Here is a 24929-nt window from a genome sequence, read left to right on the forward strand (position 1 = left end):
GGAGCATGAGAAACACGGCCGCCTACCTTAAATTTAAGGACCGTCAAACATCTTCCTCGGTCCACCTGCTCCTCCGTCTGTGAGGTTGGTGCCCCTTCTCTCCCTTCCTTCTCTCACCGTACCTTTCCTCTCCTACAAAAGAGCCACCTTTCACAGTTAAAAAGACAGAACTGGAAAAAAACACTCAGAGGCCCCTTTGCAGCCTGCTTAGTCTGTGGACAGCAGGGTAGTCCGCAGACATCTGGAAAATTTCAGGTGTGGGGTGAGGAAATGGAAATCAATTCAATTTCTTTTCACGCAAAAATGGTGGCTCTTAAAATAACCTTTTTTTTGTCTTTTTCACTTCAAAATGTGTTATTGATTATTTTGTTTCATGTACTAAACCAACAAAGAACGCACATTTTTTTTGTAACTTTCACAAAAAGTGCTTCTAATTTTTTGTGTCTATGTTTAATTTTTATGTAATGCAACATTTAATACATACTTGAATCCATACTTTATGTGTTCACAAAAACTGCTTCAGTGCATTTTGAACGTTTTCTAGAAAAATCTGATTCCCCACATCAGTTTGATGCACTCTATCTTTTCAAAATAGATTTACAATATAAAATGTAATGTTTTCATTATGAAAAGTTGTCATGCCAATATCTCCCAAAAAACACAAACATGTTTATGCACATTGCGCCTTGCTTTTTCCATTTGCGGACAAAATAAACTTTCCAAATGTATTCTTCATTGCAAACTGCAATGAAATGTTGGTAACCTATCCCAAACTGTTCCCTCCACAATTAATTAAAAAAATGTCAGGATGTTCCAAGAGAACAAAATTCTTACAAAATGGGAGGAAATGTTTTTGCTTCTTTCCTTGCACTTGTATGGGAGCGAGGGGTCCTCAGTACAAAGCTTGGACCACGTGCCTCCGGTAGTGGGATTGCCCCTTGCCCTTATGTAAAGTTAACCATAGTTGACTGCCTCATAGATGGGACTACTGAGCAAGGCACGGGGCATCCATCTTTTGTGCCCCCTTTCGACTCCATCTTGGGTAAACAGGCCTCACTGCGATAGTACAGCAATGCTCAGCTCCCCTTCCACCGCAGCAGCCAAGGACAGAGGCTCACACACAAGGCGCGCAGGCAGCTGGCTGGCCCCCATCCTTGCACTCCCCCTGCGAAGGAAAGCTCTGCGCTTCCATTCTCACGCTGAAGCCAGTGAAAAGTTGCAACAATCAATATGCTACAGTTTTCTTCCTCTGAGATAACTGTTCGCCTGAGAACCGGCATGTGAACCACAATGAGCTAAGCACTTTCTGCTCGATTCGTCCTCATAAATGTACAAGCCACCCACCCCCATTAGAACAATGTATTGCCATCCTGACCCTGCACCCCCTGTAAGGTATTTCTTTCAAGTGCCAGTCCCTCGCCTGTGCTGCGAAATCCACCCAATACACTCCTTACTAACCTTAAGCATTTTCACTACTATATATGCTTTTACTTGCACTAATGAGTTTGAAACCTAGGAAAAGATGTGAAACACAGCCTGATTCTTCTACATGCACAATAAGGGCAAGGCCTTCAATTAAAGCCACGAATGACCCAATTGTACTGACAATAATCATTGTGTGTGTGACTTATGTAGAAATGTGACAAGTAGCATAAAATGTTTTAAATAATTTGTTATTTAGTGTGTAACATATTAGCTTAGATAGTGACCACAGTGACCGGACCCTGACCTGCATGGAGCACAAGATGTTTGACGTCCGTCAGCTACTCAGCCAACCAGGAGGAAGAAATGCCACCCACACCTACAGCACCACACCGCCTGGCCAATCGGGTCCATTTAGCATTTTTTGTTAGAGTTAATTTAACTAATATAAATATATGTATGATGTGATGAGATTTGGGAGAGTTTTTTGGGTTATTTCCTAGCTGGAGAAATAAACCATCCTTTGAACTCTTGCAGCCGGGTCTCAGTGCCTCTTTCCCCGACAAGGGGTTGTGTTTGCTATGTTATTTTTTCTCTCACACGTAGTAAGCCGGTGAAAGGCACCTACACACTCCATACATTGAAACTTCAAATTCATCGAATCCAAGATTATCAGCCAATCCACAGTGCCCACAATAGACCTTCAGTCAATTGATCCAAGGGTTGCCCCAAAATCCATATACTCTGCCTCCTCAAAGACATAGCCATAGTCATTTTCAGTGCTTTCGCCAAACAAAACTCCTGCTACCCTCTATTCCTGTACACCACACCCAGGAAACCTGATTGGCTTATCCCTCAATGTCTGCCGACACCACAACTGTGTACAGTCTCTGCAGTCCCGTTTCTATTTGTATTTTGTATTTGTATTTATTTATTTATAATGCGCACCAAACTCAGGGGTAGCCAGGCGCAAAGGCAGCAAGAGGGTTGCATAACTTAATTACATACAGTAGGATGAGGTCAGCTGTGGTTACAGTGTCAGACGTATCACGCCAAATAGGAAGGGTAGGACATAAACACTATAGGCAGTACTATATACATATTTACATTCAATGAGGTAAGGAGCCATATGGTAGTGGTGCATCTGGGCATCGGACGGTCATTATGAGTCGAGAGATTTGAGCCAGTGGATAGTCCTGGCTCTGAACTGGTGGTAGGGTAGGTCCTCCCTGCAGGTAGGAGGAAGGGAGTTCCAGAATTGTGCTGCATTTACTGGAAAGCTATTGCCTCCAGACATTGTACGTTTGAACCTGGGCACCAGAAGAAGGTTGGAATTGGCCGTTCTCGAGGGGCGAGAGAGGGTGGGTCTAGTAAATCTGGCGATGAGGTATTGAGGGGCCGCTTGGTGGAGGCATTTATGAATCAGAGATACCGATTTAAGGAAAATCTTGTCCTTGGTGGATAGCCAGTTGACAGATCTTCTGGAATCTGAGATATGGGCTTTCTTCGGGATACTGAGGGCCGCTCTAAGGGCATTATTTTGGAGGATTTGGATTTTATTTAAGATATATTTGTTACAACCTACATATAGAGCGTTCCAGTAGTCCAACTTGGACAGGATCAGCGCCCTGGCCAAGGTGGTACAGTTGGTGGGGGAGAGAAAGGGTTGGCTGCCCTAATGAGTTTGCAAGTGTAGGAGGTGGTGGAGGCCATTGCATTTACTTGTTTGTTGAAGGTAAGGGTGGAATCTAGATAGAAGCCGAGGGTTTTAACCACCTTAGCTACCTTGATCTTGTTATCGTCAATTATGAACGATGAGTATTTGTGGCCCAGTTTGTTGAGGTAGTGTGTAGAGCCTAGATTAAGGAGTTCTGTCTTGTCATCATTCAGACATAGACCGTGTGAGGCCATCCATGCCTGGATGATGAGGTACACTTTATTAACGAAGGCCAAATCCTTGTCGTAATCCCCCGACAACGGGATGAGGATCTCGGTATCATCGGCGTAATTAGTGTAGGTGATACCCAGATCGTCTAGATCATCGAAAAGGGGCTTCGTGAAAATGTTATAAAGTGTAGGGGAGACGCAAGATCCTTGAGGCACGCCGCAAGTGATAGGTGTAGGGTCGGCTGCTGCTGTCAATGAGAAGACTCTCATCGTGCAGTTATTGAGGAAGGATTGGATCCAATTGGTTGCTTCTTGAGAGAAGTGGGCAGCTTTTTGTAGGTGGTTGCACAAGATCTCATGGTCGACCAGATCGAAGGCCGCAGAGAGATCAAGGAGTAGCAATAGTGCTGTCTTACCCTGGTCTCTCAGCTCGTCTATCTGTGCCTTGAGATCTATAAGTGCAGTTTTGGTTCCATGCTGTGGCCTGAAGCCTGATTGTCGGACGCCTAGGAGATGGAAGTGCTCAAGGTAATGTTGGATCTGGTGGTATGCTATTTTGTCGATGATTTTAAGAAGGAACGGTACTGTGGTAATGGGGCGGTAGTTAGTTGGAGTGGATGGGTCTAAATTCGTTTTTTTAAGCAGAGGGAGGACCCAGGACTGTTTTAAATTATTAGGTACGGTGCCTGATGTGAAAGACGCATTTATTAGTTTGGTAATAAATGGTGCGAGATCACGGGCTGCATCCTTAATCAGTTGAGCGGGGTATAGGTCTCTGTGGCAATTTGAAGGTTTGAGGGTAAGAATATTATTTTCTACCTCTTTGGTGGATACTTTATGGAAGTTAAAGGGGGGGTTGTGCGCTGGGGGGGATGATTGAGTCAGGTGAGCCTTTTTATGGGAGGCGGTACTCGGCTTAGTAGAGGAGAGCAGAGATTCTTTTTTAATGCTTATCTTAGTCTTAAGGGAGGAGATTATGTTCGCTAGGGCATTTTGTATGCCCGTGCACCAGTTTTTATCTTTGATACACGAGTCGGGCACTTGGATCGGGGATTCAACCTCTTTAAGTATTGTGAAAAGCTCTCTAGTGTTAGATTTGGCTTGTGAGATTCGCGTACTATAAGACGTTTGTTTGGCCAATATAATTTCTTTTTTATATTGGGAAGCTAGACTGCTCAAGTTTTTTTTGTTATTTTCTGAGGGGTAAGCTCGCCAGATTTTTTCACAGTGTCGCTTTTCCTGTCTGAGGGCTTTAAGATGAGGCGAAAACCAGGAGTTGATGTGTTTCCGGGGCTTGCTCTTTTTTAGCTTCAAAGGGGCTATGGCATCAAGGGATGAGAGCATGATTTTATTATAGATGTCCACCATCGTGAATGGATCTGTATGATCCGGGATGGCATTCAAGGTTGGTGTGATTAGCGGGATCTAGTTTCGGGGGTGATGTTTTTTTTATTTCGGGATTGGACAGCTGGAGCTGTGCTGTTAGCTTGTGCTGGGGTTGCCTCTTGGGTGAACGAGATCAAGTAATGGTCTGTCCAAGGCTGCGGGAGTATGGCAGAGACTAGCCCTGGGCAATTGTGCACAGCTAGCCAGTCCAGAGTTCTCCCTTTGATATGGGTGGGCTCAGTGATCTTCTGGGTCTGGCATCCTCAAAGGACGCGTATGTGGCAAGTGCCGTTCTGGGACTACTGCGGTGTCCGCGGTCAGCATTTCTAATTGAAGGGGTGGGGATATTTACACTTAATTTAAACAATGTATTGCACAATGGTGGCTCTTAAAAGAGCTGTTTTCTTTTCAGTTTTGAATTTATTTTTGCTCGTCTGATTTGTATATCCAAAAATTACCTACAAATGTTTTTACATACACTGTACATTGTTTTCACATAAGCTTTCTCAGTGCATTTAGAATATTTACAAGAAACATTTGATTCCCAAAATGAGTCAAATTCACTCATCAATCCGAAAATGGTTTGCATCATTTAACTTGATGTTTTCATTTTCAAAAGATGCCAAGCCTACACCATTCAAATAACAAATACACCTTTATTTTAATGGTGCATACCCGCTTCAAGTTCTGCACAAAACACATTTGGGCATCTCCATACTTACCTTCAATGTATTTGTGAAAAAATAATTGTTCCACATGGAATTAGTTCCATTAAGCCTCACAACATATCCTTTGATGCAACCTGCTAAAATAGTGGACTTAGTAGCCCACACTATTTCCTCCACTATGCACAACAATAATATGTGGACATTGAAAGTGAGCCATAGTCTTAGAAAATGATAGTAAATACCCAGAACTGTATACCACCAAACCTCAACTGCCTACAATCCAATAGTTTTAGAGATGCCACACAAGTCAATGTACCTTTTCAAATTATTATGATATAATATGATGTGATATGGCATTTATAACGTGTCTGTAGACAAGTGTTTCATCCAACAATCTTCCAACATCCACACAGTGAGCTTTTTCATAGCAATAGCAATACCATCTTCCCTACACACAACAATCAAAAGACCTGCTCCCCTCTCTTCCTGCAAACCACAACCAGAACACCTCATTGGCTAATCAGAAACACTTGTGTACAGGTGTATTATAAATGACATATATCATATTATATCATATCATGCCAGGCATCCTTAAAAGACATGGATATGGCACATACTGTCTGCAGACTACTACAGTGTCCGCAGACCTTGTGGCATAGGGGCAGCCCTTCTACTCTTTCCACTTTCATGTTTGTAACATTCCTCTATTGGCTGCTTTCAAACAGTCACACATTCATCAACCAATCATATAAAAAACTCAACACCTAACCCTGTCATCTCAATTGAATACATCGGATGTACACTTGAACTCTGAGAGTACATGACTCCTGTTTATCACATCCATCTGCATCAAAACTACTGTGAAACTCTGCAACATTTCTATTTCGAGATTCAACAACATCTGCATCTAACAATACATAGAGCAGGTATGTGTATATGTTTAGAAGTATTTTCTGCAACTCTTTTATAAATATATAGATGGTTCCTGCTACTTCCCTTTAATAAGCTTCTCAATAGGCATATTTTCTTTTTTAACCACTCCAGCAAAATACAGGCATTGCAGCATTCAGCACCAGCTTACATCAAGCAGCAAATGCATACAAAAAAACTAGGACTTCATAAGCACCTACATATCGGAATGGATTATGTTGGCAAGTATGCACATACTGAAAACATATTAAATTACACACCAAGTGCTAGAAATGTTTTCCATCTGATTTTCTTTTCTTTTACAAAAAAGTTGTACACAGAGCTCCTATAAATACACTTATGCATTTAACTTTTATGAAAATAATCCTAATAAGAAACATATTTAAATGGTCAACATTTACAAATTGTCATTCAATATTAATGTCACACTTTCCAACCTCACTCATTCTCCATCTACTCGCACATATCGTATACCACCAAAGTATCTATTTGGAACACTTGTACTTACATAAAAAGTACTTTTCTTTTCCAATCTCTACTATAAGACACCAAATACTGCTGCAACAACATTCCACAATTGCATTAACACTAGGCCACAGTTTCCATATTCTTTAAAAATACGGCAACACAATACAAATACATTACACCACAAACAGATCACTTACTTTATTAGAACAAGCAGCACAATAATAAACTAGATATGCATTTATTCCTCACACACATGTTTGCCATGTTCCTTCCGGGGTCCAAAACACAACTATTTACACTCCAATTTGACTAAAAACATAGTTAGCACACTTGAGTACACCATCCATAACACAACTTCATGAACACTTTTTCACAAGAACTCCTCCTACCTTCACACATAACAACCTGGCTTACAAAAGTACTGCACCATTGCCAAATATACCACTAACATTCTTTTTCAATTATAGGAAAGAAGAAGATTGCCAAAATCAGCTTCCAAAAAACAATACCTTCACATCCTACAAAGTAAGTACATTAATGTACCATGTATACTTCTTTAATTGAAACAATATTCTTCCACTATATATTAGCCCAGAGTATTATTTTCCAATCAAAATGTATTTCGCTCTCACTCATTATATTGCTCCATTCACATTCTTTCTATTCCCATCTCAACACCACCATTACAACAACCACTGTGTTCCTCAAAGCATTACAATGTCCATACGTATTCAATCACACTACCACTCCCTTACTCACTAACCCAAGCCCATCACAACTCTACAGACTGTTACTCTTCCAACAGTCCCACCCACACCTAATATGCCACTCCACAATCGAACATCACTCTATTCATCTCTACAATCACACCCACACACCCATGTACCATACATGCGTATGCATTCCACAACTTTCAAACCCAAACTTACCTTTTTACCAACAGACACAAAAAATGCCTGATAAAAAGCAACTCTAGAAAAGAAAGAAACACATATAGCATATAAGAATAAAAGCAAGCCATACAGTCATCCAACTCTAAAATAATGTGCAGAAAGAGCTATTAACCACACTCAACAAAAGTAAACCAGCCATGACTAAAACAGGTAATGCCCCTCTTCCAGAAATTATAAGTAAAAAAAAACATGTACAAAGAAAAGCAGACCTACTAATGAACCTAACAATATATCTATCAGTGTTAACATAGCCACTATAAAGCAATCCAAAAAAATAATGTTACACAAATGTTCCACCGTACAGTTCTTCACAATCTAATAAGAAAAGTAGAAACGTCATGATTTACGCTGTAAAACTACCACACACGACTAATCCTTCAAGCTCTATTTGACAGCACACTTCTAATAAAGAGAACATGGTTTATATTGATTTCAAACAGAATGAAACCACTAATTAAATTAATTAATACATTACAAAAAGTATGTTTAAACATGTGCAATATCAATATAGATACCTTTTCAAACTTCTGTGAAGGTGAATGAATTCACACAAGCAGCACAGAAACATATTTCAATGAAGAGGCTTATAATACAAGAACAAAAAAAACCAATTGGCTTAGACAGTGATGGCAGAGTGTATGAAATGGTAGGAGACACCATTATGACAAAACAAACATTTATAGAAAAACACATCCCCAACAAACCTTCAACCAAACATTATTTTTACCCAAACAAACCATCCAGTGTACAAATGGACATGCACCTCAATATGTAACATACGCCAACAATCCTTTAAATCTTTACGACAATTCCACAATAACTATGTGAAACTAACAGACACAGGCAAAATGAAAAATGTACAAACCATGGACTCTTTTCCAGTGCAGAGCCACACTGATCTTCGAGGACATTCATTAGCCTTTATGTTAGGAAATGATTGCAAAAGCACCTTCCACCACATCAAAATGTTAGCAGCACACCATTCTGCTACACTGATTCTTGTGCATGGAATATACAATGCATAAGGCCTAATCTAGAAATGCAAAATTTAAATAAGATTCTCCTAAATTAATAAGCTAAAGAACTCCTTCAAATTATATAGCACATCCACAGTAAATACTTAGGAACTGAAGTTGACTTAAATTCAGTAACTTCAGAAAATCTCACAGACACCAATCTCTGAACAAACACAAACAAAAAAGAAATAGTTAAGTTTCTTAACACATCTGCTGAAATAACAGACCAAGTATGAGTTGGTTGTTGCAAAACCTTCCATAAAAAGAGCACACACATAGTAGATATGGCCCACAAAATAGAGGACAATGAAGAATCCCAATACTTCCAATTAACTTTGTATCTAACAGCAGAAAATAAATACAAAATAATTGTCCCCTCAATAATTTACATATTGCAAAACAATGCTTGACAATAAACAAGTGCTGTCACATGCTATCACTAATGACTTAGAAATATTCCCACTTCCAAAGGCTCTCCAACAACCTAACATGTATGAAAGCATTTTAAACAGTACAACCATATAAAGCTATAAGACACCTTCAACAGAAAACAGCCAAATTACTTCCATCTGAACGATTGGTGGCATTTGGAAGAGAAGAATGATAGTTACACTTGCATAGCAATTTCTTCCAGTTGGGTTGCTGAATTTAAAGGGACCAGCAAGTTCTGTCTGTGCATCATTTGCTGGGCCTGCAGATTCTTTTTGAGAAGAGACATTTGTCTCTTTGTTTTCTGATGGACGTGCAGTTGAGTTTGTACTAGACAGTGCTGTATTATTTGATGGAAAAAGAGTTGGTGTTTGTTCTTTGGAGGTATTGTTTGGAGATCTGTTATAGGCTTTGTTTGTATTAGTTTTCTTTTTGAAGGTTTTACTTTTTTAGTTACATTGTACATGTCTAGATGGGGATGTACAGTGCATGTAGCCTGTTGTATTCTAGATGCAAGAAATGTCAGCGTTGACTTTGTTTGCATCAATGTTAACTAGAGATAGACCATTGAGAGTACGGAGATGTGAAAGTGCTACGTAACTCATACTTCTCATACCTAACTCAGACCTCCCAATGTCAATCAATGCATGATCTAGGGTTAGACATTGCGATTTGCAAATAGTGACAGCGTATGCAAGAGACAGAGAGAATTGTTCTCTCTGTACATACATGTCTTTGTAAAGAAGGACACGTGCTATTTTGCAGACATTTTATTTTACCTTCTGCAAGTTTGTCAAAGTGGATGTTGACAAACTAAATGTTGTTGTCATGTTTGTAAGCCAACAACTGTACCAATTTGTCCATGGATTAAACATTGTTCTACGTCAAAATTACATTTTAGAATTACTCTGCAGTTTAGACACAGTTAACATTTTCTCTCATCCAGCGGTTTCAGAGATCATTTTTTCTTAGCAATTTAGTCGTGCTGTTGCTTTTTGACACTAGGAGTGTCATGCCGTACAACTTCTAGTTTGTCTGTGGAGCTGATATGCAGTATGGGTTGCATTTATTGTTTTAACATTGTCTCGATGAATTGACTACAGCTTGAAAGGGTTGGCATTAAGAACATGCATTTTATATTTTATTGAGTTCATTGCTCCAAGACATCAGAGCAGATGTGTTTTGTCCATATAGCTCATGGATTAGTCTACTAATTAGGATGGATTTTGCACCTTAGGTAAGCAGACCAGTTCTAATGATTTTTAACATTTTAGCATAGTTGAGGTCTGGCAGTACGAGACTGATTTGCATATGGCTGGACTCCTTTTGCAATAGCACAGACGGGCTAAAGAACAGTGGTGTGGAAGGTTGCCCGGAGCAATGCCAGTGGTTCAGATTCATTCAAAACCTTCCACCCATCACTTTTTTTGGTTTCAGTTTGTCTCCCTATGTGAGAGAGGGTATGCCCAGACATGGGTCCCCTGCTCACTACGCCATAGGGAACCAAGCTGCACCTCACTGAAAAGGCCCAACAAGGCCGAAACATGCCTGGGTTGCTTGTGATTCCATGCAGAGGAGACCTAGCCTAGTAGTTTGGGCATGGCTGCTCCCATTAGTGGGAGTACCTGACTGATATGCGTATGGCTGGACTCCTTTTGCAAGGGGGCAATGGACTATAAATCAGTGGTGTGGAAGGTTGCCCAGAGCACTACTAGTGGTTCAGATTAATTCAAAACCTTCGACCCATCACTTTTTTGGTTTCAGTTTGTCTCCCTGTGTGAGAGGGGTTTTGCCCAGACATGGGTCCCTTGCTCACTACGCCATAGGGAACCAAGCTGCACCTCACTGAGGAGGCCCAACAAGGCCGAAACATGCCTGGATTGCTTGTGATTCCATGCAGAGGAGACCTGGCCTAGCAGTTTGGGCATGGCTGCTCCCATTAGTGGGAGTACCTCACTGATATGCGTATGGCTGGACTCCTTTTGCAAGGGGGCAATGGACTATAAAACAGTGGTGTGGAAGATTGCCCAGAACAATACTAGCGATTCAGATTAATTCAAAACCTTCCACCCATCACTTTTTTGGTTTCAGTTTGTCTCCCTATGTGAGAGAGGGTATGCCCAGATGTGGGTCACTTGCTTGCTGAGCCATTGGGAACCAAGCTGCACTTCACTAAGGAAGCACAACAATGCCAAAACATGTCTGGGGTTGCTTGTGTTTCTGTGCAGAGGGCACCGGACCTAGCAGTTCAGGGAGGGATGCTCCCATTAGTGGCAGTACCTGACTGATTTGCATATGGCTTGACTCCTTTTTCAATGGCACAGATGCGCTAAAAAACTGTGGTGTGGAAGGTTGCCCAGAGCAATGCCAGTGGTTCAGATTAATTCAATTCCTTCCACCCATCCCTTTATTGATTTCAGTTTGTATCCCTATCCGAGAGAGGGTATGCCCATACGTGGGTCCCGTGCTCGCTGCACCATAGGGAACCAAGCTGCACCTCACTGAGGAGACCCAACAATGCCAAAACATGTCCGGGGTTCGCTAGTGTTTCCGTGTAGTGGGGACCTGGCCTGGCAGTACAGGCAGGGCTGCTCCCATTAGGGGCATTATCTGACTGATTTGCAGATGGCTGGACTCCTTTTGCAATAGCACAGATGGGTTAAAAAATTGTTGTGTGGAAGGTTGCCCAGAGCAATGCTAGTGGTTCAGATTAATTCAAAACCTTCCACCCATTACTTTTTTGGTTTCAGTTTGTCTCCCTTTGCAAGAGAGGGTATGCTCAGACGTGGGTCCTTTGCGCGCTGCACCACAGGGAACCAAACTGCACCTCACTGAGGAGGCCCAACAAGGCTACCACCTGTCTGGGTTGCTTATGTTTCTGTGCAGAGCAGACCTGGCCTAGCAGTTCAGGCAGGGCTGCTCCAATTAGTGGAAGTAACTAATTGATTTCCATATGGTTGGACTCTTTTTCAATGGTGCTGATGGGCTAAAAAACAGTGGTGTGGAAGGTTGCCAAGAGCAATGCCAGTGGTTTGGGTTTAATTCAAAACCTTACACTCATCACTTTTTTGGTTTCAGTTTGCCTCCGTATGTGCGAGAGGGTATGCACCAATGTGGGTCACTTGCTCGCTGCGCCATAGGGAACAAAGCTGCTCCTCACTGAGGAGTCCCAACAAGGCCGAAACATGTCTGGGGTTGCTTGTGTTTCTGTGCAGAGGGCACCTGACGTAGCAGTTCAGGGAGGGATGCTCCCATTAGTGGCAGTACCTGACTGATTTGCATATGGCTTGACTCCTTTTTCAATGGTGCAGATGAGCTAAAAAAAACTGTGGTGTGGAAGGTTGCCCAGAGCAATGCCAGTGGGTCAGATTAATTCAATTCCTTCCACCCATCCCTTTATTGATTTCAGTTTGTATCCCTATCCGAGAGAGGGTATCCCTAGACGTGGGTCCCGTGCTCGCTGCGCTATAGGGAACCAAGCTGCACCTCACTGAGGAGGCCCAACAAGGCCAGAACATGTCTGAGGTTGCTCATGTTTCCATGCAGAGCAGACTGGCCTAGCTGTTCAGGCAGGGCTGCTCCAATTAGTGGAAGTACCTGACTGATTTCCATATGGTTGGACTCCTTTTGCAATGATGCCGATGGGCTAAAAAACAGTGGTGTGGAATGTTGCCCAGAGCAATGCCAGTGGTTTGGGTTTAATTCAAAACCTTACACTCATCACTTTTTTGGTTTCAGTTTGTCTCCATATGTGAGAGAGGGTATGCCCAGACATGGGTTCCTTGCTTGCTGCGTCACAGGAAACCAAGCAGCACCTCACTGAAGAGGCCCAACAATGCCGAAACATGTCTGGGATTGCTTGTGTTTCCATGCTGAGGGGACTTGGTCTAGCAGTTCGGGAAGAGCTGCTGCCATTAGTAGCAGTACCTGTCTGATTTGCATATTGCTGGACTCCTTTTACAATGGCGCAGATGGGCTATAAAACAGTGGTGTGGAAGTTTTCCCAGAGCAATTCCATTGGTTCAGATGAATTCAAAACCTTCCACCCATCGCTTTTTTGGTTTCAGTTTGTCTCCCTATGTGAGAGTGGGTATGCCCAGACGTAGGTGGCTTGCTTACTGCGCTGCGCCATAGGGAACCAAGCTGCACCTCACTGAGGAGGCCCAACAAGGCCAAAACATGTCTGGGGTTGCTTGTGTTTCTGTGCAGAGGGCATCTGGTCTAGCAGTTCGGGAGGGGCTGCTCCAATTAGTGGAAGTACCTGGCTGATTTGCATATGGCTGTACTCCTTTTGCAATGGTGCAGACCGGCTTAAAAACTCTGGTTTTGGAAGGTTGCCCAGAGCAATGCCAGTGGTTCAGATTAATTCAAAACCTTCCAGCTATCACTTTTTTTGTTTCAGTTTGTCTCCCTATGAGAGAGAGGGTATGCCCATACGTGGGTCCTTTGCACGCTGCACCATAGGGAACCCAGCTGCACCTCACCAAGGAGAACCAAGAATGCCAAAACATGTCTGGGTTGCTTATGTTTCCGTGCAGAGCGGACCTGGCCTAGCAATTCAGGCAGGGCTGCTCCAATTAGTGGAAGTACCTGACTGATTTCCATATGGTTGGACTCCTTTTGCAATGGTGCTGATGGGCTAAAAAACAGTGGTGTGGAAGGTTGCCCAGAGCAATGCCAGTGGTTTGGGTTTAATTCAAAACCTTACACTCATCACTTTTTTGGTTTAAGTTTGTCTCCCTATGTGACAGAGGGTATGCACCAATGTGGGTCCCTTGCTCGCCGCGTCATAGGGAACCAAGCTGCTCCTTACTGAGGAGTCCCAACAAGGCCGAAACATGTCTGGGGTTGCTTGTGTTTCCGTGCAGAGATGACCTGGCCTAGCAGTTCAGGCAGGACTGCTACCATTAGTGGCAGTACCTGACTGAGTTGCATATTGCTGGACTCCTTTTGCGATGGCGCAGATGGGCTAAAAAACAGTGGTGTGGAAGGTTGCCCAGAACAATTCCAAAAGTTCACATTAATTCAAAACCTTCCACCCATCACTATTTTGGTTTCAGTTTGTCTCCCTATTTGAGAGTGGGTATGCACATACGTGGGTCCCTTGCTCGCTGTGCCAGAGGGAACCAAGTTGCACCTCACTGAGGAGGCCCAACAAGGCCAACACATGTCTGGGGTTGCTTACGTTTCCGTGCAGAGCGGATCTGGCTTAGCAGTTCGGGAAGGGCTGCTCCAATTAGTGGAAGTACCTGACTGATTTACATATGTTTGGACTCCTTTTGCAATGGTGCCGATGGGCTAAAAAACAGTGGTGTGGAAGGTTGCCCAGAGAAATGCCAGTGGTTTGAGTTTAATTCAAACCCTTCCACCCATCACGTTTTTGGTTTCAGTTTGTCTCTCTATGTGAGAGAGGGTATGCCCAGACATGGATCTCTTGCACGCTGCCCCATAAGGAACCAAGCTGCTCCTCACTAAGGAGGCCCAACAAGGCTGAAACATGTCTGGGGTTACTTGTGTTTCTATGCAGAAGGGACCTGGTCTAGCAGTTCGGGAAGGGCTGCTCCCATTAGTGGCAGTACCTGACTGATTTGCATATTGCTAGACTCCTTGTGCAATGGTGCAGACCGGCTTAAAAACAGTGGTGTGAAAAGTTGCCCAGAGCAATGCCAGTGTTTCATATTAGTTAAAAAAAAAAATCCACCCATCACTTTTTTGGTTTGAGGTTTGCAGACTGACACATGTTTTGAATTGGTTCTCTGTACTGAAAATGTTGGCAGAGACTTACATTTCAAGTGTGTTGCAGCATTGTGTGTGTCCTAATGTTTTGAAAATAGGCTGACCTGTTACTGGTGTTAATTGTAGGAGGTCTCCGAAAACAATAACATGTTTTCCTTCGAACAGTACTCTGTAGTCGGTTTTTAGTACTTTTTGCATTCTGAGTTGAATTAAAGCCAGACTGACGTTGGAAACCATGCGTAATTCATCTATCAGGAGCAATTTCATTTGTTTCAGAAGTCTGCATAATTCAGTAGCAGCTTCTGCTAATAATTTGTAGTATTCTAATTTGTTTTGTTGTTCTTCTGGAAGGAGCAGAAGTTAGTGTAAAGTTACACCTCCTATGTTGTAAGCCGCTAAACTTGCGGGGGCTATTACAACAGCCGAAAGGTTGTTGTTTGTTTAGTTTTCTATAAATGTGCTGATTATTTTAATTAAGAATGTTTTCCCAGAACCAGCTCCACCACTTACATACAGGAGGAGAGGTTTATAATTTTTACAGCTAAAAGTTTTAGTTTCATTTTTAAAACCATGTTCAATTTCTTCACTGACTTCTAGGTAAATTGTGAGTTGTTCATCATTTAGCTATGATTTCAGCACTGGCAAGTCTTCTTCAGATTGTTTATGTTGATAGATAGTGTGTTCTACTTCAGTCATGGCTATTTCTGCTTAATTTAGAATGAGTGGTTCTCCAAGTGGATCAACAAGTGGTTCTTGCCTTCCTGTGAGGGAAAAATACTTGTCCTCGGGAGTGTCTTTTTACAAGTTGAGCTTCAATTTCTTCCTCCTGTTGGCGTTCTTTGTACAATATTTCTTTGTATTGCTTGACATTGAAATTTGTTATAATGCTTCCATTTGCTTTGAATGCAGCTTCAAACGAGTCATAGTCACCTAATAATTCTTCTTCTTTTCTCCAAGGTTTAATAAGTTGCAGAAGGAGCATGTAATAAATGTCTCTCTGTTACAGTGATTTAAATGTTAACTTTATATGATTAATTAGGCTGGTTTTGGTAGGTTTCATTAGGCTTCCTTCACAAGTTGACACTGTATATTTGCCAGTTGTCTCATCTGGTATGAAATTGTTTTTGTAGCAGTAATGTTGGGCTATGTCGTACAAGCAAAGCAGTACTTCTGTTTGGGTAGTATGTGCCAATTAAATATATATATATATATATATATATAGTATATATATATATATATATATTCAGTGAAAAAAACTTTGTTAAAGGGACGTTATGGTTAAGTTGCGCCACTAAAAACCTATGAAATTCAGTGAAAAAACTTTGTTAAAGGGACGTTATGGTTCCAAGTAAAACCGAAAAACCCTTGAAATTCGCCAGTTATGGTAAGCTAAGCAACCATAACTCGCGCCACCACCGTGCACTGCTAAGACTAACACCCAGGACATCAAAGATGACATCACAAAAATTTAGTAGCGCAACTTAACCATAACGTCCCTTTAACAAAGTTTTTTTCACTGAATTTCATAGGTTTTTAGTAGCGCAACTTAACCATAACGTCCCTTTAACAAAGTTTTTTCACTGAATTTCATAGTTTTTTAGTAGCACAACTTAACAATAATGACTTTGACTTTATATACATGTCATATGGAACTGACTAGATCTCTTCTTATGAACTTGATGTCCGCGAACTTATTTAATGTTCGCGGACATGTTCGGAGAACAGTACCACTACCTAAAAACTGTGGGGGAGGGTGGGGGGGTATGTTTGATTGTTATATCATAATATAGGAACATTTAACAAATTCAAAAAGCAGCACACAAACACATTATATATAGTAATACATAAGAAATGTAACCCATATATGTAACACACTAACCATTCATTTAAATACAATATGTTCTGAAATGGAATATACCACAAGAAGATAAATTGGCTTCCAACATAATTACCTCACAGACACAACAGAACTGAGAACAAGACCAGACCCACTGAATACATAGGACTTATCTTACCAGAAATAGTAAGTGCACTTCATTTTACTCATATATTTATAAACTTTCTGTATTAGATTAAAAAATATATTATCTTTTTTTTTTTCTCACAGAAATGTCTAGTACTCTGGAATGGCTAGAGGACAATTTCCCACATGAAGAAATGTCACAAGATAGTGAAACTAATGGTAAACACTTTATTATATAAACCATTTATTTATTATTTTTTTTATATACATTTAACATATATATTATTTTTTTGTACAGAGCATACCAAAATAGAAAAAACTTCAGAAAACCCTGTTATGGATAACAGTCTTCACAATATACAAGAAAAAATGGATGTATTGTTGGCTAATTTTAATAATTTAAAAACTTTTGTAGAAAATCATTTCAAACCAAAAGCCTCGTACCATTGCCCCACATGTACTTGTCCCTCCTCACCATATCCCAGTCAATTATCCCCAAACCCTCTCCATAATCCAAAATGTTTTGATGAGACTTACATCCCTTATTCACCTAATACAAATCATGTTGAAACCCCAAATTCTCCTGTTTTTGTTTCTGTTTCTGCCTCACCTTCTCTGTCATAAATTATTAATATATGTTAAATAAAGTTTAATTTTTATATTGTATTGTGAATAGTTTCCGTTTTTTTTTTTTAAACAATAAAAGTGTCCGCGGACAGTGCGAGTGTTCTGAAATGTTCCTACATAAACGAAAATGGAGGTGTCCTGAAGAACACCACACCTGTTCGTACTGTTTGCTAACAAGTTGAAACTGTTCTAAGAACACACGTGGTGTCCTGAAATGTTTGTAAAGAAACAAAAATTAAAGTGTTCTAAAGAACACCATATCTGTCTGTAATGTTCGCTATCAACTTAAAACTGTCCTAAGAACACAATTGCTGTCCTGAAATGTTCGTAAATAAACGAAAATGATGTGTCCTGAACAACAGTACAACTGTTCGTAGTGTTCGCTAGCAACATGAAACTGTACTAAGAACACACGCGGTGTCCTGAATTGTTCATAAACAAACAAAAATTAAAGTGTCCTAAAGAACACTATACCTGTCCTGTACTGTTCTCTAGCAAGTTCAAACTGTTCTAAGAACGCTATTGGTGTCCTGAAATGGTCGTACGTAAACGAAAATGGAGATGTCCTGAAGAACACTATACCTGTTCGTAGTGTTCGCTACCCAATTGAAACTGTTCTAAGAACACAATTGGTGTCCTGAAATGTTCGTACATTATCGAAATTACACGTGTCCTGAAGAACACTATATCTGTCCTTCCTGTTCGCTACCAAGTTTAAACTGTTCTAAGAACACACGCGGTGTCCTGAAATGTTCGTTTCACGTGTGACGCACTTTTAATTACTTCAGAACCCGAACAGTGTCCGTAGGACATCAATGCGCATGCGCTAACCAATCTCCGTGCACTTGGTGTCCTGCGGACAGGCGCTTCCTTCGCGGACTAGTTCACGAACGGATCATATTACCGCGCCCACGCTCATCGTGTGTCCTGAAATGCGGACACTGTTCGTGTCCCCGAACAATTTAAAAGTACATTTTCAGTTAATCCATGATATTTTTCAAAAAAATCTCACCATGGCACAAGTCCCACATAGCAATCTTGAGTTTCTATATACCTTTTGAAACTTTCCGATCCTTTTTTTGTGTTCGATCTGTCCGCGGACAGTGCGCATGTCCACGAACCGCGCACAAGCAGCTTATTCCCATTGTGTTTCTGGCTATTCTTCAGAACACAGTGATTTTTGCTGCCACCTGCAGACTACACCATCATCGAGATGGCATCCTTGACTGCTGAACTGCCACTTGGTGCTGCACCTGCTTCAGCACCACCCCCACCCCCTCCACCACCACCACCTCCCCAAGGGCCTGAAGAGGGGAACAGGAGTGAAGATGCGGAGGAGGAAGAAGAGGATGATGAGAATGAGGTAGAGGAAAACCCTTCTACCCGCACTAGGCGTGAGTCTTGGGTGTGGTGGTTATTTACCATTCATGGTAATGTTCCTAAGGCTTGTGCGAACCGTGTTACCTGTAATGAGTGCAAAATGATACTCAGTTGCGGGAAGCATGGTAAGTACAGCTTTGGGACCACTACTATGAAGCGACACCTGAGGTAATTTCACTCTGGGGCTATTCGCAGGGTTGTACCTTGCGAAGAACGTAGCAGGTTGATTTCCTCTACTTCATCCTCTGTTTCTGATCCTGTCACCACAAGGACCACCTCTGTGGGACAGCGTCTTCCTCAAGCTGCCTCACAGGCCATACAGAATACTGATGACCCTTACCTTTCGAGGGTCACAGTTGTATCTATGTACTGTGACACAGTACTCTGCAGGGGGGAGCGACTTCGGAGTGCTTTTGAGACTATCGTCTCAGAGCACGAGAAGAACTGCTCACAACCCAAATAAAACCCACTCTACATCTTCCTCTCTGTGCTCGCCCTTTCTTATCCCTGTGGTTGGTGTCCCCCCCTTTACCCTCCTTTACCCTCCTCTCCTAGAGTGTCGTGTCTGAAAAACCAAAAAAAATACAAAATTACAAAAATCAAAAAAAAAATAAGGCTCTTTTCAGAGCCGCCTTTCCCAGTTAAAAAATAGAAGTGAAAATAAATGAAGCAGGGCTCTTTGTATTTTTTAGACGTCCGCGGACAGTTCGCGAACATTAAAAAAAATGGGTTGCTACTCCATCACAAACATTGTAATTTTCTCTGGAAAGAAGTGGTGGCTCTGAAAAGAGCCTTTGGGTGGTGTTTGTAAGTCAAGAATTGTAAATGCTTAACATCTACTTCAAAATCGATGTTGTAATTCCAAAAAAGGTCGCAATGCATTTTGTACATTTCTCAGAAAAATATGATTGCCAGCATAAGTAAGATGGACTCCATCTCTGCGAAAAATGTATGTACTACAAAACATAATATTTTCATTGTGAAAAGAAGACATGCCAAAATCTATTAGAAAGGCACAAACAGCCTTATTAACATTGTGCCTTGCTTTTTCCATTTGTGGACCAAATGAAGAAGAACAAAGCCACATTTGTCTCTGTGCAATCCGTGAAAATATCACTTGAGAATTAGGAAACATGTCCATAACCTTCCTAAGTCCTTCTTTCATAGCAAATTGCAAAAACATTCCAGTCACATGTCCTAAACTGTTCCCTCCACAATGAATTACAATTATGTCTGGATGTTCCTCGGTCTCCAAAGTAGCACAGAGAGGTAGCAAGTCCAACCACTTCATTCCACGTACTCCATGCCAGTGTACTTCCACATGTGGGAATCCAAGATCTACAGCTACTCCACAGCTTTCTGCATGCACCTTCAACCAATGTATCCACAAATCTCCTAAAATCCAAACAATCTGTTTTCTGAAACACACAGCCACAGCTATATTTTGTTCTCTCAGCAAAAAGAGTATCTGAGAAAATCTCTCCTGGCACAACACACCCACCAAACTTTCTTGACCAATCCCTTTCAGTGCTTATTCTCATTTGCATGACTTCTGAACCCAAAAATCCCCGGATGTAACTCCCGATGTCCGCGAACTACCGCCATGTCCGCGGACATATCGTAACATGAACAGCCCTTCTACCATTTCCACTACACTCTCTCTGCCATTCCCTCATTTGATGTACCTCAAAAATCAAATGACCATGCACCAATCACATTCAAGACCTCTACATCTAACTGCATCATCATAGATCAGCACTGCAAATGTACTCTGAATCTCTCTGAGTACAAGTGTCATATCATTGGCAAGCAGCATCTACCATAAATACTATACAAGTCTTCAAGATTTCTACTTGCAGCTCCATGCATATCCATATGCATGAACACAAACTTCAGGTATGCATATTTTCTGTATAGTAGATGAACACATTTTCAAACAGACTTTTACTTTGTAAAATCTCTAAAATTAATTTACTGTACTTTTTTCAATTTCCTAAAATCAACTATCACTTATAAACCTTTATACTATTTACTTTCTTTATACACACACACTCAAATCATGTTAAACTAACATTTTTTTAAATGAAATATATATACTACATATATTCAAACAAAATTGCATGCAAACACAATCTATGTTTAAACCTTTATAAAAATACTTATACAATTTCATATTTTTTGTTTTTATTTATTTATTTACTTAATTACTTTAAATTAGACATGACATTGAGGAGCTATTACCTAGAACAGTTTACTTACAGAAATAGTGGTATTCACTAATATATTATAAATTTCACAAGACATAGTAAAGATATTTTTTTTGCTACAGTTAGTCATTCAATACAATTTGTTCATTAAGAACATATCATATGTACTGAACTGATGCAATGTATCTTATGTAAATAAATTAGTTTAATGGTTTTACAGAAGGCACTGAGGATTTCAATTAAAAAAATCAATATCTAAATTAAAAACAGTGCTATATACAAACAGAGTTACTAATTTGAAGCTTTTACAATTGCAGTGAAGACCAGTTTCCTGAAAAGAAGCAGCCGAATTCGAAGAAGAAGGAAAAACTAAGAAGTTACCTGTTAAATTAAAAAAAAGTAAGTAAAATATCACCATAATATTTGTATTATCAATCAAATATACTACAACGTTAATACAAGCTATTTCGGTTTCTAAAAATAGAGATTTTGTACCATTTTGTCCAAAAATTTCCATGTCTTAAACAGCGATTTACAGCCAGAATGGCCCACAAATTTCTATTTTTGGACACACAAATTACCCAACTGAACCACTACAATTTTCATATTATAGAACAAACAACTGTTTTAATTGTATACATTAGATTTACTATTGTTGTTTTCCACGCCACTAGCTTACTTTTTTTGTCATCTGAACCTCAGTTTAGTAACACATAAATTCAAGAATACCTATCCCTACTAGTTTTAGTTCCCAATGCACAATCACACACCATTACATACATCTTTATCATCTTACTCAAACACTCATGCACACAGCACACATACATTCCAGAACACCCCAACCCATATCTTCTTTATTTTTTTCAACAGACCCTAAAGAATGCCTACCAAAAGTCAAGTCCGTAGAAAGCAACGCAAAAGTAGAGCAAATGAAAATAAAGGTGTCCAACATAAGCATCCATCTCTAGCAGAATTTGTAAAAAAAAGTTGAAACAAAACAGCTAATACAATCATTTAGTGAAACACAAGAAGTTTCAAGTACAACTTCGCTTCCTGTATCAAAATGTAAAACAAACCAAAAAACAATTAACAGAAAATCAGCTATCAGTACAGATAAAACTACTTCTTCAAATTTTAATGTAGTGCAAAGTAAGCATACCAAAAAAAAGTATTTTAGCCAAAATATACCGTCACAAAGTCCTTCAAAATCTTATAAAAACAGGAGAGAAATCAGGTTCAAAGCTTAAAACCTATCGTAGTAAATTAATCTTAGAAGCATTGATGGACAGTGCAATTCTTCTCAAAAGAAATGTATTTATTTTACTGTTAAACAAAATGAAACCACTAACAAAACTAATAACTAAATTACAAAAAAGACTTCTCAATAAGCGAAATATCAACAGAAAGAACTTCTTAAGTATCAGCGGAGGTGAATGGAATCACACTACAAGCACAGAACCATATTTTAATGAAGAAGCGTACAAACAAAAGCAAACGAATACAATTGCCATACATAGCAGTGGTCGAGGTTATGAAAAAGTGAACAATACCATAATGGAACAAGAAGTACTTCTTACAAAAATATGCCCTGAAAACTTAGAATTACCCCTCCATTCAACTGAATCAGAACGTCTAGTGTACAAATGGCCATGCACGTCAATGTGTAACATTCCCAAACAATGTTTACGCCAATTCCTCAATAAATATGTAAAAAGCAAAGACAAAATCAAAATTAAATTACTGCAAAATATAGATACCTGTACAGTGCCCAAGTACACAGGACTATAAGGACATTCATTGGCCTGCATTACAGGACCTACTTGTAAAACCACTTTCCATGATATCAAAAGGATATCAACACATCATTCAACTATAAGAAATCTAGTCTATAAACTGTACTATGCTAAAAGTGCTGCTTTAGCACTAGCAAAGTTAAATAACATCCTTCTACATGGTACAGCAAAAGACCTACTTGAAGAAATTCACTATATCCAGAAAAAATATTTTGGAAGTGAAAGCCATTTACAGAATGAAATAGCTTTAAACCAATTAAGCAACAATTCTACACATGGCAACCTTTAGCTAAACACATACAAAAAAGAAATACTAAAATGTAAAAGTACATCAGCTGAAGTACCAAACCATGTATGTGTATGTTGCCGTAGAATTTTAAAAAAAAAGTAACACAAAAACTGTGGACCAATCATACAAAATAGAAGACAATGAAGATTCTAAATGGTTTGAATTAGCTCTCTACCTTGTAGCAGAAAACAAATATGAAATAACTGAGCCCTTAATACTTTGCAGTTATTGCACTACAAAACTTGACAACAACCAAACTCCTTCACGTTCTATCACAAATAATTTGGAATTATATCCAGTACCAAAACCTCTACAACAATTTAATTTATATGAGAGCATCATAATTCAAACAGTACACCCATTTCAAGCAATAATACGCCTTCAACCAAAAACAGCAAAATTACCTCCCTCTGAATTGGTAAAAGGCATTCGTGGAAAAGTAGTTTATTTACCATTAAATCTAAAAGAAAATGTGCATACTCTAGGAGTGCAACGTCCAATGCAGCAATCTTTAATTATATTAGTAAATGGAGTACCTACAAAAGACAAAAAAATATGGCAACAGCTGGTAGATTTATATAAAGTTAGACAAGCCTTCCAATATCTTAATGCGAATAATGAATATTACAAAGAAATTAATATTGAAGAAAACTTGAAAGATACAACTGAAATAATTCAAGAAACACAAGAAGCTGGTCAATTTGAGCCACTAGATCCTGCTACAATATCAAATACTTTAGACCATTATACAATACATCCTTTGCACTGTAATCACACCGTACCAGATGTACTGGAAACTTACCAAATGCGTCAAACAAAAGGATCGCCAATCAGTATATGGGAAAAAAGTATAGAAGCACGTGCTTTTCCTCTACTCTTTCCTACTGGCAAAGGAGGAAGGTATGATGATAGACCTATTCAAATATCAGCTTCAGAATACCGCTCATTACGGATGTATTCTGAAGATCCCAGATTTAGACAAAATGTGGAATACATATTCCACCTACTCTTTGAAAGTGAACTAGCAACTTTATGTTACGGAGTTGCACACATATTAAAATCAGGATCACACTTTCAAAATATGACAGCTACACAATTACTAGAGAAAGTGCAACAAAAGGATGAGGTTTTACAATCAAATATTACAAATCTATTAGCAAATATGCGTGGTACTAAAGAGTACTGGTTTCGACGTCATGGAGATGTACGTTGTATGATCAGAAACCTTGGCCCACCCACTTGGTTTGTTAAATTAAGTTGTGCAGAATATGCATGGGAAGATTTACATGATTTCCTACGCATATCAAATAAAAACAAAACAAATATAGATATTCTAACCCCTGGAGAACTTTGTTCTTTGGATCCTGTTAATGTTTCAAGATATTTTCACCATCGCTTCATTGCTATGCTACATTTTATTTGTAATAAAACTGTTCCTCCCCTTGGAGAAGTGCAACACTTCTTTTGGAGAAAAGAATACCAAGCCAGAGGAGCACCACATATCCACATGCTTTTATGGATTAAAGATGCTCCTAAATTTCGTCAAGACAGTGATGCCACTGTTTTACAGTTTATTGAAAAATATGCCACTTGTGAAATTCCATCAGAAGCCACAAATAGTGATCTTCATGCACACATTTTACAATTTCAAAGACACAAATGTGGAAAATATTGTCGTCACAAATACAAAAACAAAGGCAAATACTACACCAAATGCCGATTTGGTTTCCCTAGACCAGTTACAAATAAAGGTCAAGTAAACAACCTCATGTCTT

This window comes from Ambystoma mexicanum, chromosome 6q (genome assembly GCF_040938575.1).
Source record: "Ambystoma mexicanum isolate Mex_15411 chromosome 6q, UKY_AmexF1_1, whole genome shotgun sequence".
Classification (NCBI taxonomy): domain Eukaryota; kingdom Metazoa; phylum Chordata; class Amphibia; order Caudata; family Ambystomatidae; genus Ambystoma; species Ambystoma mexicanum.